The sequence below is a fragment of the Lasioglossum baleicum genome, chromosome 13 (assembly GCF_051020765.1).
Source record: "Lasioglossum baleicum chromosome 13, iyLasBale1, whole genome shotgun sequence".
NCBI classification, from domain to species: domain Eukaryota; kingdom Metazoa; phylum Arthropoda; class Insecta; order Hymenoptera; family Halictidae; genus Lasioglossum; species Lasioglossum baleicum.
This window is the reverse complement of record NC_134941.1, coordinates 9,132,401-9,152,367: the sequence shown is the minus strand read 5'-3', so window position 1 is coordinate 9,152,367 and position 19,967 is coordinate 9,132,401.

Below are 19,967 nucleotides of genomic sequence, written 5' to 3'. Positions count from 1 at the left end.
TGCGCGACCCTAACTCGCCGCGAGCAACCCTTCAGGGTCGGCCAACGGTCAGCGAACCCCCGGCTTTCGGCATTATGGGAACCGGTTTTTCGGACGGAATTTTTCCATCGAATTTTTATCGCGAACCCGTTTGACCGGTCAGCCGAACGTTCTCTCGTCCAGGTGGTCACTTCCTGACCACCCTGGTTCGGGTCACTCTCTTCTGCCCCTCTTTCCGATCCCTTGTTATGTCAAACGGTCGCCGCTTCTTAATTCTGCGACACGTTCCTGCCACTCGACAATGGCCACACTTCTATATGTTATGGCCAGTGTATTGTCCATCTGCATTCGATCATACTTTCGTGACTGTTGCTATGAAAATGCTGAAGAAAAATTGGCGGAGGTATTTGACCCCTTCGAAGGAGAGGAGGAGAAAGTTTGTTCGTATTTTATATTAAATTTTAATTATTTTTAGTAATTCCTTTTATAAATCTTTCTTTTATGCAATTTAAAAGTCTTAATCTTCCTCATTCGAATTTATTGTATATCTCATTTGCTATTCCAATTTTATTATTTTTGCTCGAGGGATTTCTTATACGATTCATCCTATATTATTCCAAATTTCTAGAAGTACGTTCTATAATTTTTAAAATCCATTAAAACAGTATCACGTTTCGATCGAAACCGTTTTATGAAATTATCGTGCTCCTGAAATTTTAATTGTTTTACGTTGTAGTACAATTATATCAATATAAATTTATAGAAACACTCAATCAAATTATTGCTCGTCGTTAAAACAGTACGATGTTTCGATCGGAGCCGATTCAAGAAATAATCCCACAGGCTAATGTTTACCTTCCACCGAAGCAGAATCAATTTTCGTACGAACCAGTCTTGTTAAATGTTTTCTAGTCGTTCTTTTCGGAGTTTAGGCGAGCACTCACGTTTTTATCGCGGCGATAACAAGAAGACTGTGCCGCGTTACGCGTTTCATTCGTGTTCCTCGGCCAACATACACGGGCAACCGTGTTTCCCAGCTTCGCTGGTTACACTTTGACTACTCTGTAATACACTTTCAACTGGTCTTTGGGTTTCTCCGTCTGCTCCGCCGGGTTTCCCGTTTCAGCCGGTCTCTTACGACAACCAAGGATTACTATGGGAGCATTCTTACCCTCCCATACGGGGGCTTTATTATTATTGCCGTCATCTATTTAACTGGATGCGGCTAATTATCAGCGCTATCAGTTCGAACTGGCGGGTTTCAGACAGAGCCCACGACCGAACATTCAATTTGTCGTTTCGGGCATACCTTCACGAAGATTCTGACAATGAGACGCATTTTCTATGGTGTTTAGTATAGCCGTTGTTCACGATGATTACGCAGCCATACTATATATGTCAATTACTTTACTGTCACGCGGCAGAGTGAATGGAATTCTTGAGCGATTATTCGTGGAAATGACAGGCCTTTTAGACAAAGAGAATCGGAGTCAATGAATGACCAGGCTCCATTATAATAAGCTCCTGATTTGTATGCTTGGAGCCTTCGGAACGCTCCATTATTTAATTTTTAAACTGATTTAGTTCATTCTTCATTTAATCAGATCGTTGAACAAGAACATTGATTTATTAGTGAATTGTTATTCCCTCGTTGTTGGCAACAGTGTCGAATAAATTTCCACAATTAATATGTTCATCAGACAAGATGTTGAATTATTTCTCAACATACTTCATACCTCGTACAAATTGTAATTTCTGATTTGCCAGTAAAATTTTAAAATGAAGTCCATTGAAAGTTTTACAAGTTCAAGAAGAGAAAACGAAGAGGTTGTTCTATTTCTTGATACACCTGGAACATTTTATGAATTTTAATTTTTCTTTATCTATAGTAAAATTATGAAATAATGTGTACCGCTCCGAAAAAGGTAGTTGAATTATTTTCGCGTGCGGCATGACGGTCGTATCAGGCCAAGAATTGTGTGCATTATTTCTGGATGTTAGTGTCGCTGTGTTGCCGAGGTAGCATGGTGGTTAAACGTCCATTTTCTTCTTCGGGCAGCGAATCGTTTCCTCGGGAAGCCCGTTCGAGACGGCGAGAGCTCGCTGGAGGAGGTGTAGGAGGGAGCCCAACGGGTTCAAATTGGTAACTCTAGAAGATCAAGATGAAAAACGAGCTAAACACCCCTCACCTCTCCGCCGGCATGGTCCTTCAACCCCCTCCAGCCCCCACACCCCCGTGTTCCTCCGGAGAAGCGAGAGCGCAGTCTGGTATACAGCAGCACCCCTCTTTGAAACAGCCCTCGCGAGGCCACGCTACCGTTTTAATATTAATGGAAAGGCTGATGGGAAAGCTGAAAGGAAGGAAATTGAAGGAAAATAAAAGGAGAAGCGTCCTAACATCGCCGCCCCGACCACCCCATGCGTCAACCACACCCCGAACGAAACTTCTTCCTATTTATTCAAAGTCTGTCACCCCAATCGATATATTTTTAACATTTATAAAATATATGATTGCATCCTATTTGAGGGATGAATTATCATTTATTTAAATTTTTTCATTGCATCATATTTTTATTTTTGTTGAACGTAAGGTACTCATATAGAATTAAAATTGAGGGATGAAGAACTATTCAATCAGTCTTTTGACTTGCAAACAATATTTTTAGTTTTTTTCTATAAAACATAAGATACTTTTGCAGTCAACACGGGGGATGAACAACCCTCGCTAGTATGACAATTTGGAAGATTAACAGTGCTTTGTTCCATCCAGATAATTATTTATCAATTTTTTAAATACACTTTTATCTATAATCCTCTAAGACATCGATCAAAAATTTATTGGGGAAGTTGATAAAGCCCTTGGAAAGTTGGGTCAAAGAGGACCCACTGCAAAATATTTCCGCTCGAAACTCCGACATCCAAAAATGAAACGCTTGCCACGCTCCTGTTTAAATCGAGGACTGCTTAACGGTAAGTGAGGAGCATGAATGATGACGCTGTTATTCATCATCCGCTGTCCTGAATAAAACACAGAGCTGATCTGCGATCCGTCCGAAAGATTCCCATGCATAAAATCGTATTTTATTCCGACTGATCGGCGATCCCCATCGTCCGGAAATGACTGTTCGATAATTCACGGGTATAACCGACGTGCAACGGACCGATCCACGCAAAAACCACTCGTGACTAATCTTCAAGGGTGGTGTGTGATCACGAAACAACAGCGGAAGCATCAGAAATTAGACACAACAGTTGTACGACACTAATAGTAGAAGATGACTTCGAAGACGCCTCTAAAAAAGAGCGAGGGAAAAATATAGAATGGATGATGATGATCGAGAGTAAATGTTTGGATCTGGACCACAGTGTTTGATTGATAATACAACCGGTGATCAACTTTGAACAATCCTCGTTTCGGTGAATCAAAAGGATCTTTGATACGGAGAAGTTCGATGACTAACGGGAGCATTGGTCTCATCATTGCTCTGTGAGCCAATCATTCTCAAACAAGAAAAGTATCCTCACAATTTTTATGCTGAGAACTAAAGTATGAAACCAAAAAAATGAAGCGTCTACAAAACGTTTTAACGATCAGCAACCTAGCAAAGAGCACCCGAGACAAAAATCCATAGTTTCATAAAAAGCCAATTGAAAATCGCCTTCTAAACATGTCCGCTAGAGTATCAAGCCAAAAAAAAAAAATAGAGCACCTGCCAATTTTTTTAACGATCATCAACCCAGCAAAGACGACTCGAGACAAAAATCCATATTTTCTAGGAGTCCACGAAAAAATCCTCTAATACTGGTCGCAGTCCTCGGGTTGAGCCGGACACCGTCGAATTCCGTCAGCAGTGGAGTCGGTGGCCGGTTGGAGTCGGTTTGGCAGGGCTCTCGTGGGTCGTGCGAGCCGTGTGTCTGTCTCCTTGTAAATCCTAGAAGGTTTCATGAAAGTTCTGGCATAGAACGCGGCTGGATGGTGGATGGCGGCCGGTCGGGTCTCGCGGTTCGTCTCTAGGAACGGCTTTCGTCCTTTTATCTGGAACTGCGGTGCCGCTCTCTCGCGCCGGGCAAGCCGGGCGTCTTGGAGCGGGCGTCTCCTGGACGACGCCTCGGATCAATACCGACGCCCAGCGTCTCATTGGCCCCTTCTCTTAGGTGCCGTGGAAAATCGCCCAGGAGATGACGGCCAGGAAGAGGCAGGAGGGTGCCTGCAGGAGAGGAGAGAGCGGGGACGGCAGGAAAAGGGGTGGCCAGGAGGTGAGAGGGGGTGGGCAGGGGGTGGCCGGATGGTTCTAAGGGGGTGAGCCGAGCGGACCTTCCTTCCTCCATCCTTCCACAGCCTCCAGCCATTCTTTGCAGCCGCTTCACCCTCCGACGCCTCCGACGTTCCATTTTCTTTTCTGGCCGTCGCTCCTACGCTTTTCCGTAACGTCTACGTCACTGTCTGACGAGGGACGATTCCTTTTTTTCGGATTTGCCTTCACCGTGTCTGGCTCTTCTGTCTTTCTCCGCAGCCGCTGCCTCGATAAGTCCACTCTCCCGCGACACAATGGACTCATTATTTTTACCGAACGCCTACTTTTCTGCTCCGCCGACGTCGACTTCGTGTTCCCGTCGAGACGACAACGAAGTCGACGCGTATATCACCTGGGCTTTGTGGTCTTGTGCCTGACAGGGGAACTGTTCTTGTGATCCCGGTCAGCGGAGGCCTGTGGGACCGAATTTTTCGAGCTTTTGTTCCGACTGAGGTCTTGGCGCCTTCAGCGGAGCTGGATTAACGACAGTTGCTCTGGAATGAGTTCAGACTGACCAATCAATGCTTCAAATTGATGCAGGATTATTCTGTACGAGTAGATTGTGGATTTTATGCGTTGATGACAAAAACGAGTAACTTGAAGCAGAGTGAAGATTCAAAAGATTCGACGTATTGCTCGCATTATTTTCAACCCAGCAAAATTAAGAAAAAAGGAAAGGAGTTCATAAGAGTACTGCCGTATCGTAAACCACATCAGCTCATATGAAACACCAAACAAGAAATAACGAATGAATAATGAATACCTCACTCGTATTCAAATAAAATGTTATTCGAACAATGTCCAACACCGACCGGCAGCCACATAAAGATGTCGGCGAAGTGTGTCAATAATGCCGACTGTTGATCGCGGCTCGGATCACCGAGGTGTATAGTGATCCTCGACGCGCGTTAATCGGCATTCACGGTGGCGAAACCCGAGAACAGAATCCGCTCCCAGACCCCACCCCTCATCCAGGTAACCAAAGCCACGCGCGGCGTGCTTCTATTCACCTTTTTTCCCCTGGCGTGGGTTTAATCGAACGCGGGGGTTCATTAGCGGGCGCGGTAAACTACACGACCGCTCTTGTCGCTGTCCTCGCTTTAAAAGGCTCGTTGGTCGTCTTTTTCCACCCCCGGCGAACTTCCTCGGCGATCGGAGGGTTCGAATCAATGAGGGAGGATCGCCGGCGACAGGGTGCGCGTGGCCAAGTGATTTTTTGCGGTGCCTCCCTCTATCTCGCGCTGATCCTCCGGGTTTTCCCTTCGGTCTTCTTTCTCGACCCCTCGGACCTTTTTCCAACCCCCTCTCCCTCTCTCTCTCTTCCTCATCCCCGTCGTTGCTCCAGCTTTTTTTCTCCCTGTTGCTGGCGAGCGCGACGCGCGCCACGGGACACATTATTAGCTTAATAACTCCGGGGGACCTTTTTTAATCCCGCCGCACCGTTTCCAGGAGGAGAGCCTCTCCTCCGCGGAAGGCTTTAATTAAAAAATAAACAACTGGGCACCCCCGGAGCAGCCGGTAAACGGGCGCGAGAGATTTAAAGCTGGCCTGGACCGGCCCTGGGACATTTGCATTTCGATTCTACGGGCCACCAGCCGTTTCTTTATCGCGTGGCCGCCAGGCCGTGTCAAGATTTCCCCGGTCCACTCGCCGATCTAGCCGGACAAAAGTCGTTCCGGTGACCACCAGAAAATCTCATTTTTATTGCAAGAGCTCGGAGATGCTCTGGGACAGCTGCGAAAAATGTATACCGTTGATATTACGAAGCCTGATCGCGTAGTACCATATCCAACGCTGATCGTTTCCGACTTCTGATTTCCGATTCCGATTCACCAATCTACATGGACAAAAATATTTTTACTGACCACCGAAAATTCAGTTTTTATTTTACATTATCGAAAAGGGTCTGGAACATTTGCGATAACAGTTTCGTTACGTTAGAAGCATGATTCAGAGCACAGTGCCCGCCGCGGTACCATTTTCATCCCCGCACGGAGGAAACTGCGAGGGAGACCGGTCCGAGCAAATTAATTGGGGAAAAATCGGAGCTCGGGAAAATTGGCGGATTAAACAGGAAAGGGAAGAAAAGTTGTTCGCGCGCAAACAGGTGTATTTATCATAGACGAGCGAGCGGAGCGGTGGCGCGCATGGGAAAACAGCCGCGTATCGCCGTCCGCCAAACACCGTTTACCGAGCGATAAACAGTTTGCATTTTGTTGCATGGCCGTCCGTGTAATTAGCGCTTAATAAATCCGCGGCACGCTCCTATGGCTGCGCTCTTTCCCGCGAGCCGCGCTGATAAACAATCGACCGGCTGAATTTGACAAGCGGCCGTGCCGCGCCGAAAAGAGATCGGACGCGATCGCGTTGTTTGCCTTTGATGCCTGTTTTTACGGGGAATTGGATCCGACTCTTCCAACTACTCCCGAATTCTGATGAAGTTGATGTTTTTCATAGTACGGTATTTTTTAAATATTTATTCAGAACGTGGAAACATTCCTCGAAAATTGTAAAAGCTGAGAGGATTAAGAGAGATAAATATTGTTTTTCAGTATTGTTAATGGCTCGGGAAAATTTCAAGATGTGTAGCATTTTGTTTTCCATTTACATAGTATATCTATGTAGATGTTTCCGATAGCCAGACACTTTTTAACATTTTCGTGGGACATGAAAACATCCCTTATGGGCTCGAATGATATCTCGATGCATATTTCACGACACATACATCCAGATAGAAAAATTCACATAAACATTCAGCCAAACGAGCTTCCATAAAAATTCTCTAGAACGGAACCATAACTTTAAATAACAGAATCGGCGAACCAACATTTATCACAGTTATCGTTCTTTTAACACACATCAATTGTCACAAGAGCTATGCATAGATGCAATATTCTATGATTAAGTTCTGAAATCAATTTTTATCGCATATGTTTCAATGAAATAAAATTGATTAGAATGTGCAACATGCAGAACAGTTAGAGAAATGTGATTACTGCGGCCAATTTCATCTATCCATTTTCAGCTTCGTTAAATAAAATAGCTTTAATGTTGCGGGATTTTCGGGGCTGCGCTTCTAAAATTAATTCAGTCTATTAAATATTGTCAACTTAGCACGTGGCTCTAAAAAGTAACACGGAGCTAAGGAGTGTTAAATGAGCTTTCAATGCACGGGACGATGAAAATTCGGAATCTTGCATAATGCAGCTTTTTTCACGGCGCACAATCGATATTTGGAGGCAGGTAGTATGCAACCGAGGGCGAAACAACGACGCAAATATTAGCCTCGCGGGAACAGCGTGTAGAACGAGGCTGAAGGGGCAGAGATACCATTTTGAACGACGAATTTTCCGCAGACAAGCTAAAATCCAAGTTAGCCACGGCTTAAGGAGAGCCAATGGTAGCCAGGAGAGCATGCTATGGTATAGGAGAGGCCCGGCAAGGTGTCCGGCAGCTTATTTTTCCGTGAGGGGGTGAGGTACCTCGCAGGGGTAGGGATAAGTCGCGAAGGCGGTGGAGGATGAGTGGGATGGCCAGCCTTAACCGAAAGAGGGGAAAAGACACGAAAGTGGGGTAAAATAGGCCGCGGGGTGGGGGACGGGCGAGGGGGTGACACTTAGATGGTTTAAATCGAGGGGGCGGGGGGTTGGACGGAAGTGACGGAGGACAGGGGTGGCTCGGTCGCCGCACCACCGTCCCGATAGGCGTCCGAGCGACGGTGTCTACACTTCGTTAACCCATCGCAATGTTATTTCATTTGCGAAGTACAAGCGAGAGAGACAACTGGCTGCCCCTGGCAATGCCGAAATTTCGACGAGGACGCTAAGGCGATTCTGGACTGGAGGAACCACCCCCTTCTGACGGAAACACTGCATTTTTGTGTGACCAATGGATTGCGATTTTTCGAGGATTATTGGGAAATTTTTACCTGACATTTTTTTTTTGATACTTTATTAATGGTACTTCAACGAGCATGTATTTTATTCTTTTATTTTAGTGGACACATAATCGGAATTGTGAAGTTAGGTTCATAAGAATTGGCGATTGTAAATTGTATTTTAGGTGCATTACAACTTACTCACAAAAACACTATAACCCACTGCTAAAAAAACAATTAGGGCGCATCTCTGACCCAATGTTCTACATCCAAGCATTATCCACACGACCCAACCCAGAAGGGCCACGGCGTTCTGCCCGCAGAGTCTACAAAATAAAGACAAAAAAGCGTCGCCCTAATGCACTGAACCCCTTACACAAAGAAAAAAGCATGATCCCTCGCAGGTAGGTCACCCTGGTGTTACTCAGCCCACGGACCCACCCCTGGATTTCTTTCGAACAGGTGGGCAAAAAATCACGGTCGGAAAACCGAGGGGTGTGAGACTCCTAACCCTAAACAAACTTTTTCATCGTCTAATCGGGCCTTTTTGTCTGACGTTTTTTTTTCACAGCTCTTATTAGGGTTGCATCGGGTTTTTGGGCGCAGGTAACGCACCCTGTGTTGCGGGTAAAAAAACCGGGAAAAAACGCGTTCAACCCCTGGTTCCCGTGGAGTGGTGACGACAGGTCGGTGCTTATATTTATACGGCACGCCGCTGCCAGACGATGATGATTTATCTGCGCGGGTGCACGCGTTCGTCCGAAACGCTTGGTAAATATAAAATCTCGCGCATCCGGCTGTTGACTGATGATAGTAAAAACCCATTGGCCAGGCAAACACGGCAGCCGGGATTTTAACGGGGCCTATTTCGTGCTATTTGACGAGCCCCGCTCTGTGGAAACGCGACCAGGAAGAAATATTGGCGTCCCGGTCCCCGGGATTAAATCAACGGCACGCAATGCCGCCTTTCATTTCGATCCGCGAAGATTATAAATAATGCAAACGGTGCGCATTCGCCCGGGACCGCTGAAGATGGCACTGGATATTTCTCCATTTCTCTGTTTACCCCTTAGCTGTACGTATTTTGTTCCAGACTCCAATTTTTTGAGCTTTTTGATTGTTCACAATTAGGATTTTCGACTTGAAAAATCTGGTCGACTTGTTTTTAGCATTTTCATCATTATCAGGCCTCTTCAATTAGTTCAATTCTTCTACTGTTGCAAATGACTGCGAATGATTTATCTCATAAATGCATAAAAATCCGGAATACTGTTGAAAACTATTTCTTCAAACACCCAACAATGCTAATACTAAGTTTCAACCGCTTTTTCACAACAATATACCCCAATTACAAAATCTTAAATATAATACAGCTCAGCAACTCGGTCCTTCCTCTAATATCATTTTCTAAACTAGCTACCAGCTATTATTTCATCCCAGAAAAGACTTCTCATTATCGCTATTAATACTTACCCTTCCACTTCTCAAATTTAGAAGAACTTATGTTCGCGGTGTTGTTTAACGGTGCCCCTGAATAATTTACTTCTTTCCAGAATTGAAACAGCGGCACACAAAAGATGGTCGATCGAAGGCAAGTTGATTTGTTAATCAAGCCGGTTAATTGAATTCCCGCGGGGTGAAACAATAGCCGAGAAACAAACCTGCGTGCGTTGTCACGCCGAGGAGTAGTTCTGCGATCATCAGTTGGTAGCGGTGGCGCCACGGGTCGCTTCGATTTCGCTTGCAAACAGGGTCGGTAAAACGTGATCGTTTCTGGATCTCGTCCAATCTAACAGGATTGTTCGATCTTGCCCCCCGAACCACCCACACTTGGGCGAGAGTCCTTTCTCTTATCCATCCTATTCATTCAGCTGAATCAAAAGGAGGAAAGTTCACTCTAGAGTTTTTCTTCGAATAAAAGAAACGGTTTTTTTGCATTATAATTTTTTTTTTAGATGAGGAAACTTTGGGGGAAAATTTTAATAAAAGGATTTAGTAGATGGAAGTGCTGGTTTTTGGTAAATAAAATAAAGTTTGACGGAGATGACTATACTGCTTGCCATGTGGAAGGGACAGAAAGCGAAGCGGAATGCAGAGAAGCACACATTTCGCGGGAGTGGGACTTTTTAAATTCGCGCGTAGAAGGTATGGTCAGTTCGACGGGTTATTTCTATCAAGGTCGCCGATGTTGGCTCCTTCTCTCCTTTCCCCGGCTTCTTTCTCGTTCATTCTCAATGGTGCAGCCTTTCATCCCTCTCGCACGAATTCTTTTTAACTTGCGCGAGCCTCAGCGACGACCGAAACCACGCACGGAAACTGCATCTCCTCTGCGATCCTTCTACAATTGCCAAAATTTAATGATTTATCGTCCCGTGATTCTACTAATTATCTTGGCTATTTTTGTCTTCCTTTTAGCGAAAGGAATTTCAAACTCGATTTAGAGTCGTTGTCTCTGCTGCTAGGGGTTGATTTTCGATTTATCAAAATATATGTATACGACCTTAAATTCTATTTTTTCGATAATCGTACTGCAATTATCACTTTCGTCGTGAAAGTTTCCCTTCACACATTCATCAAGTTAGGAAACGATATGATTAAGAACTGTAGATCGATCGCGACTTATTTATGGACTAGTCAATCCACCACGATGTTAACAGGAAATCAGAATAACCGTGGATCAAGAGAAACCATTGTAAACTCGTTCCTTAAAAGTTCCCGGAGTGCTGTGACACTTATTTATCGTTCATTTCGCTGCCAGTTATTGCGCAATCTCTTCCCATTTGAAGAGTTATAAAATCCAGTGATTGTACTGGATTTCTATCGAGTATCTGTTTGATTGACATTAATTGGATAAGACATGCTCTAGGCAGCCTTAGCTGGTTCTATTGTTTCGGAATGGTACAATGTTGCGTACCAAACGTTGTACTTGCTGTGTTTCTATAAAAAGAAACTGTGTTCTCTCGCGCAGAGTCCGTTTCATTATTTTCTTTGTCTCCCTTCCGCACTATTGCATTGAATCAACAGCTATTTTTGCGCGATGATAAATAGAACAAAGTTTTAGAACGCGTCACTTTACTCGGTTTTATCGAAATTTTTCAGCTGGAAACTGTATCGTTCTCTTAGTGTTTTAATCCTGGTCTCAAAAGTGCCTCGGAAACAATTTCTCTCTTCTCTTTGAAGTACTACATTATTATTAATTTAGCTAGTGCATTGTTGCAGTAATGGGCCTTTCACCTCGACTACGATACCTAGAATTACTCGATCATTGTGTAAATTCCTCGAAAAAATCATCCCCTATTATTAGACGCAATTATTACTATCGAAAAATCTTCAGGTATTTCATCCTTCCTAATAATGATAATTAATCTCTTCCATTTTTAAAAGTTTTTACTGCTACACAATTCTTGCTTGTAAAATTAACGATAAACTTTCCATTTACTTTTACACAATTTTCTGTAATTATTGATATAAATGTATGGATAATAAATCATCCCCTAAACTTTACGATTTTTACGATCAACCTGCAGGTTTCTTTTCGATGATTTTTAATTCACTTCATTCGTCTCTACAAACATTATTTCCTTCTTAGGACAGTCCTCCGTTTTCTACTGAATGGAATGATCCTGAACGAATCGCGAGTCACATTCTAAGCCGGTATGCATTTCGTATGCATTTCCAGCCTGTTCGAGCGCAATAAAATTGCAGCAAAATTCGCATGCGTTCTGCAAAGATGGCCGCAAACAAGGGTTCGGGCAGGCCGAAAAAGGGGGTTCGCCTCGCTCCCCGAAACCGCCATCATCGACTTTTCCTTCCCTTCGTTGCGTCCTCTTCGCAGCCGCCTGAAAATTCACCCCTTGCGAGCGATATATCCCGGTGCATCGATTCCCGTTGCACCCGAGGGGGGATGATGCGAGAAGCGAGAGCGTGCAACGCGTGCAACCCCGTATCCCGGTTCCTCGGCGTTTATTACACGCGTTCGCGAATTGCGTAAGCCTCGAGAATATCGATAGTCTAATAATATAGGACGGGACGCGTTCTTCCTTCCGCGACGCATCACTTTTGGCGTTCCTGTTGTCCGCTGTTTCGACTGCATTTCCTCCCGACATGCATCTCTCTGGGATCGCGTTGCACTCGCTTCCAGCCGCTCCTCTCCCCGTACTAGAAAGCACTACTCACTCTTTTCTCCCTTCTTTACGATTGTAAGTACATTAATTCCTCCCGATGCATGCATCTCCCTGGAATGGTATTGCACTCTAACGCTTGCCGTTTCCTTCGTGATGCTCCCCTCATCAGTAAACATATACATAGAAACCCCAGCGTATTGACAGTCCCAGTCTCATCAATTTTCTGATGCATTCACTGGATTCGTATTGCACTTTAATCCTTGCAGACACCACCCCACCCCATTTTAAAAGCTCCTTCTTTTTTCCTTTCTTCTACAGTTTTGGGTGCATTCGGATGCATCTCGCTGGGTTCGTATTGCTTTCCGTTTCCAGCCTCGTCGGGAAACGTATAGAGAACTCGGTGTATTGGTCCGCCCGATTCAGCCAGGTTTAGATTCGTTGCTCCTTTTTTCCCTCTTCTCGCGGTTCCTGATGCATTCCCCGCTATTTCCTCCCGATGCGCCCATCTGCCTAGTTGCACTCTGACGCTTGCGGCTTCCCGTCCTCGCAACCCCCTCGTCCACAAGTGTATAGAAACCTCGGTGTATTGGCAAACCCGGTCCCGCCAATTTTAGATACTTTGCTCCTTCTTTTTTTCCCTCCGTCCGCGGCGTCCGGCCGAGCCGCGACGCCCGCCTCGACGCTTTTCGTCCTCTTCTTCTTCTTCGACGACAACGACGACGAAGACGATGACGAACACCGACGCCGCGCGCCATTTTATTTTCTCGAGGCGCGCCCGCTATTTTTGGCCGTTCTAGAAAACCCGCCTCTCCTTTTTCCGGGTCTTGGCAGCCGCGTCCGGGTGGCGATCTCTCGCTCGCTCGCGCGGATTTATTCTTACGTGTGACCGCGAAAAATATTGCCCGCGCACATCGACGCGGCCAGATGCGATTTTTGACGCGGACCAGCCGCGCCGGATGCCGCATCTTGCAATTACTCACCCGCCACCAATTTTTCCGCCCGACCGCTTGGCAGACGCGCAACAATGTCGGGATGACCAGGAAGCTGCACCAACGAAAACATGTTCTGCCGAGTCAATGTAGCGGGCGAGGGAAATTCTGATGTCTTCGTGCGCGATTTTTGATGTTTGAAAGAATGTTTTCGACTGTTTGAAAGATGTTTTCTACTATGTTCCATGGGTACGAGGACTGCATTTATTTTGGATATTTATTTGGGCTGTTGAAAATTTTGGAAAGATAACATTTCGATTTTTGTAGCGCAAATGAATGCAGTGCAAGGAATGAACTGTACTGCGAATATTTGTAAAAATATATAATATTTGCGACTAGTGATGTTGAGAGTTTCTAGAAACTGAAAGTGAAAAGCATCGATTTCTGTGATCAGTAATTGGACCATGAATATTCTCAAGAATGTTGAATTTGCGACATTGTTTCATGCGCACGAGGATCGCATTTATCTTACAAATTGATTAACCCGGTTTAGAAATTTAAAGCCCTACAAAGTAAAAAGGATCGATTTAGTCGGTAATTGGATTGCGAATATATGCAACAATGTTGAACTCTCTACACGGACCCCACATTTCGGGGAAATTTAATTATCTCGCTAAATATTTTAAGATTCTAAAAGTAGAATAGATCGTGTCTATGGTCAGAATATATTTGCAGAAATGTGAAATTTTCTTTTGACCAACTGAAATGGCAATGTGTATAATTGGGAAAAACATGTATTTTGCCTAGTTGGAGGGTGATTTTTACGCGTGCATTTTTCTCCCGACTTTTTTTCGCCATGGCCACCGACGGCGCAGCCGGAAGAGCGGTCCAAAAATCGGATAGGGTTAGCGCGTTCTCGTGTTGTGCCGGTCGTGTTCGAAAACGCGTTTCGTTATTAGCGGGATTGCAATTTCTACGTTGACCCTCGTCCTTTCTGATCTCGAGTCGATCGATTTCCCGTGAGGTCAGTGACCCTCCTTTCGCTCCCCTCGCACGCCACGCAGAAGAAACGAAACGGCGACTTTTGCCGATAGCGATCGTCCTCGATGGACACTATTCCCCCCGGCCCGCGCCATATTTATTGGCATATTAGGATACACTAGGACGCGCTAGTGCGAACTATATGTTTACTACGAAATGATCAATACTCACAATTCTGATGGGACTCTCTCTCGGGCAACGTGTACATGCACACGCATTGAACAACGGGACAGAGAAAGAGAGGGCAAGAGAGAGAGCAGCATTCGCGTTCTCGCGTGTTATTTACACAATGCGTTAAATAAATTTTCCAGGCCGCTACTTCCTGCCCCTTGAAATATATCGAATTGAATATTTTCGTTCACGTCCGCCCCCGCGAGCCGAGCTCCAACCCCCCGAGCCACCCGTTTTCCGCCCTCCACGCCCGGCGTCATTTTGTTCGAACCGGAGTTTCGAATTCCGCTCGATCGCGAAAAATTAAACAAAAATCGGCGGACGACGGGAACCGGCGAGAGGGACACGTCGGATATCGTATCGCTATTAAACGATCAATTTGCGAACGACGGAAAAACCCCTGGCGGCCGGGCTTTGCTCAAAATTCGCTAGCGAATTTCCACGTCGCGCTCGAAAGCAATTTTTACCAGCCGACCGAACAACGGACGAATATATACGCTGCTGCGATATAATTAAACGCTGTGTCGAATAATAATGTAATGGAACATAATCAGCGTGCAATGCGCACAATAAAGGTTCGTTATGCGCTCTTTGTTATTGTAATTAGCCCGGGTGATGTGTCTTGCGCGCGAGACTTTCGTGAGTAATCACCTGCGGTTTTTGGGACGATGGTTTTGTGTTTAGTTTCTTCGAGATGATAAAATCGAGTTGTAATCGGACTGTGTATCTTCTGTTTCTGTATTTTCGGGTTATAACTACGTACAATGTCTGAGGGAAATTCGTAATCTGTGGGTTTCGACTGCGAAAGGAATTTGTATGAAAACTTCCGTGGTAACTCCGCGTAATTGAAGTAATTGTTAGTGAAATGTTAAGGCAGATTGTGCTAATGAAACTGCGCTCGCGATGCACGGTGTATCGAGAGTCCGAGATTGCACGTGCCGTTTCGTATGGGAGATTCTGGGCACAATTTTTCAAGCATTCGTTGTCAAAGTTATTAGATCCATCAATATATTATTCCTGGTACTACGATTTCTTTTTTTTTTTTAATTTAAACTTTAAAATTTAAACTTCTAATTTTTTTCCTCCTACAAGAAATGAAACTTCACTCAAAAATTCTAAAATAATAAATGAATATTTTATTTTAGCAAACCTTTACTTTAATTTTAATTTAAGCAATTTTTATTTCGCATAAAAACCCGCAGTCTAGTAATGAAGAAAAGTTGTTCCTCTCTTTAAATAAAGAGCAAGTGTAAACACGGAACGTGGCGGTTCCGAGGATACAGGATGAATCAAACAGTTCCTTCAGCTTAAATCTCGGTTAGCTCGCTTTGTAATTCGACCTAGCCGATTTCATACCGTAGATATGTAACCCGGCGAATACCTGCCGGAATGGATTAGACTTCTTTGACGGTCGATTCCAATAGAGGCTAATTTACGTAGTGTAGTAGCCACAACCTCCATAACGGAGCCAACTACAGACATTCCTGGGGGAATGTCACATTATTGCGTCAAAGGATCTCTAAAAAAGCACTGTGGATTCCATTCATAAATCGGAAGAATTTAAAACTGTTGTAAAGTACGGCTTACTTTCGTTGCAATTTCCCATCATTTTCAGGAAAGTAGCTATACGAAGTTTTAATTTAAATCAATCCTGTTACGATATTACAAAGTATAAAATCACTATTACGATCGTGCAATAGGTTAATGTGTAGTGCACAATTATAGTGTACTCAAAACCCCATTTAAGGAGGGAGACCCAACCATCGTCATTACAGAGGCATAACAAGACTACGTGAATTAAATCCTAGTTAAGATTACATGCGAAACTATTACGGATCCCAAGGTATTATCCTCCTAACGTGTACTTAAAAAAGGAGTAAGTAAGATTAGTGATGACAGCAGGAAAAATCGATCGTTAAATTTAATCACGTATGAAAATATACGTACATGTATTACAGAATAGAGAAAGAAGCAATCAGTGTCAGCTCTCTGAAAATTGAAAAATTGATCAAGCGTCCCCAAAAATGCACAAATAAATTCAATCGTAACTGAAACTTAAGTGAACGATCACCCGCACAGCAGCTTTAGAAAAAGAAGCAACCAGTGTCATTTTTCAGATTTGAAAGATGCTGTTAGGATCAGGTAGAATGAAAACAGAAAACTTGATCAAACTTCTCCAAAAATGCAGAAATAAATTCAATCTCATCTAGAACACCGCCGACTGATATTTAAATGATTAACCATCCCCGCAGCAGCTTTAGAAAAAGAAACAATCATTTTAATTGAACCACGATGCTGGAAATACCAGGGCACGTAGAACTGAAATGGGCGCCGACTATAAAGCCGACGAAATCCGAACCATTCCAAAAATCCCCGAACAAATTCGATCTAAAAATCGGCGAACCAGCAGCAACGAGCCGGTCCCAGAGCAGGCTCGCCAGAACTGCCGTAGATCATCATTTCCCAGGGACAATACCGAAAAAGCGTCACTCGCAGGTAGAACGAAAATGGACGATGGCATCGAACGCGCGGATTCGTCCCATGAATTTCCCAAAAAGCCCGGGAAAGCTCCCTTGGAACGCACTGGTTCGCTGAACGAGGCCGATGCGTCCGGGTGGTTCGCGTGTGTGGGTGGCAAACGGCGAGGAGGGGCGGGGAGGGGGGTACAGCGAGTTGCGAGGGTGGTTCCCGATCGAATCCCGGGGATCGAGAAATCTTTTTTGTCGCGAGGCGCGCGTATCGCGGCTCTCTCTCGGCTCTCTCTCCGTGCTTCGTACATATCCGCGTATTTTCGGACGATTTTCTGTCCGCGACTGTAAGAGCACGCTAAACTTCTCTCTTTCACTCTCTCTCTCTCTCTCTCTCTCTCTCTCCCCCCACCCCCGCGATTCTTCCATCCTGCTTTCACTGGGATCTCCGCGCTCGCCCCTCGGCAACGTTCGCGCGTCTCTGCGGAACGGGAGGCAACGGACCAGCGTTTAATGTAAATCGCCACGCACGGGCCGAGCGCGCTCGCGAGAGCGAGAGGGACGTTACGTAGAGCGAGACGTACGGTGGAGGGGGCCGCGAGGGGGCGGGGTGTACCACGGGGCAGCGGGACGGAGTGGGGAGGGAGGGAGGTACATACATATGTATGGGTAAACGTGCACCCACCGGGTCGGTCTCACTCTCTCGCGGCCCTCTTTGTCTTCGTTTCTCTTCGCTCTCTTTCTCGCTCCTCCCCCGCCGTCGCCCCCTTCCCACTAGCGGTTCCTCTCGCTCCGTTCCTCCCACATCTCTTTCGCCGGATACTTCCATCCCGTTCGGACGCCGCGCCGCGCCGCGTCGACTCTCTTTTTCGATCCAGGCTACGTGTCCCTCTCGCTCCGCATCGCCGCGACTCGCTTTCTCTCATGGTTCGGCTCGGTTCGACTCGCTTTTAGCTCTCGTTTCAGCTCCGGACGGTCCGCGTGGACGTTAGCCGAGCGGATTTTTTCCGCTCTTTGTCCACGCTCGCTCTCGGTCCTTCTTTCTTTCCGCCGCGCGCCGCTTTTTTCAGCCCCCGCTACTCCACAGCACACCACCTCCTCCCCCAACCCCCGGGGCAGACGCGAGTGATTTTTATAATCTGCTACTTGTTGCGCCAGCAGCGGCCCGCCCGGAAAAACCGGAAAATAGAGGAAAACAAAAGCATTGTGGGAGAGGAGAGAAGAGAGAGTCCGCGGCCGGACGGAGAACAGAAACAGGGTGGCCGGACTCTCTGGCCAATGGAGCGGGAGAGCGACGCGGGAGGGGGTGAAAAAAGAAAAAGGCACCGCGGGACGGATGATCCGCGCGCGCGTGTGCGCTCGCCTCGCTTGCCTCGCCTCGTCTCGCCGCGTCTCGCCTCGACCCGCGTCACAACCGCGAGCAGAGCACAGCCGAGCTCTCTTTCTCTGTAGATGCGCTTCTGCACGCTGCTTTTCCACGAGGTTTTTCTACGCCTTTTTAGTTTGTTTGAAAAATGCGCTGGGTGAATGACCCCCATGACCAACTCGTCTGTGGACGATTGGGCTGCGATGAGAACGAGATGATTCTTGGGATTTCGTGGGATCGGGACTAATTGCATCGATAAGGAGCATAGGGGCGTTCGGATTGTTCCGTTTCCTCTTGACACGCCAAACGCACAGCTACTTTCTTTCATCTTTCCAATAACGGTTTAAAATGCTTCGATAAAACCCATTTAAAAAGTGTACATTTTGTTAATATTGGGAGTTTGATTTTCTAATGGAGGTACTAGTATAGTGTGCACTATGTTGCACTAATGCATAAAGTTGTTTTCTCATTCTCATTTACGCTTGAAATTAATTGTTCAACGTACAGAAGAGAGGATCGCCATTTTAATGGTATTTTTCTGATTGGAGGAGAATGTTAACTCGGTGGTAAACTTCGTCGGAGATTCAAGTGGGTTGCACGTTATTCGATGCACATTGTTACAAGTGAGATGAATTTTTCCTTGACAGGAGAATTTGTAGAGTGATTAATGTTTTTTTTCCTAATTAAAGGGGTACGATCATTAGGGGGTAAATTTTGTTCGAGCTTCCAGTTCAGTGCACTTTATTACTATGCACATTATTGCAATTGCATGAAGATGAATTGCTCTTTGTTAGGTGGGATGAATGACCACTCTCCAAAATTGATGGTCCAAAGTACTAAGTAGAGACTTACCAGTGTAATGTTTTTTTATCTGATTAAAGAGGAACGTTAATTACGGAGTGAATGTTGTTCGAGTTTCCAGTATGCTGTACTTTACTCGATGCACACTGTTGCAAGTGCATAAAAACGCGTCTCTCTTGATGAAGAAAATTTGTGGACTGAATAATCGTCCTGGTAAATTGATTGTTCATAAAATACAAAGTAGAAGCTTACCAAGCCAATCGTTTTTCTTGATTAAAGGGACGCGTTAATTAAGGCGATAACATTGTTCGATTCTGCAGTGCGATGCACTTTTTAATCCGCGAGTTGTTGCAAATATATAAATATCACGAATATCAAAATAAAACTTTAGATTCGCCAAGATCAGCAATAATGGCTTCGCTCGCACAAAATGTTCAAATAATTTTCCCAATTAAATTCAGTCACAAGCCGCCATTTTATTCTCCTATTCGCAAAGTTTCGTAGTGACCAGCATGAAGAGGCCTACTTTTTTCCGCTCCGTGGACAATTAAATCATTCTAATTAATCAGTGTGCGAATTTACGCCCGATTCTATGTGTAAAATTTATGTTACGTCCCCAGACCCGATCCTTATTAGTGTCGATGTAATCTTCTAACAAGAAGTGCAACATAAAACTTCAACATTAATTAAACGTGTTAGAGGATGCATAACGACGTGCCAGTAATTAGTGAATTATAAACTGAAATACTTTAACCTTAAAAGTTTATGTCTAGTTTTTAACAACACGCGCGGAGAAGTGGTCGGTAACAGCGACGTGTTCGCGACTAGGGACATGTACCTAGCAGGCTGCTGCAATTATCTTGATCATCGAAGGAGAATATTTTGCGCATTTATTATGACGTCGCAAACTGAATAC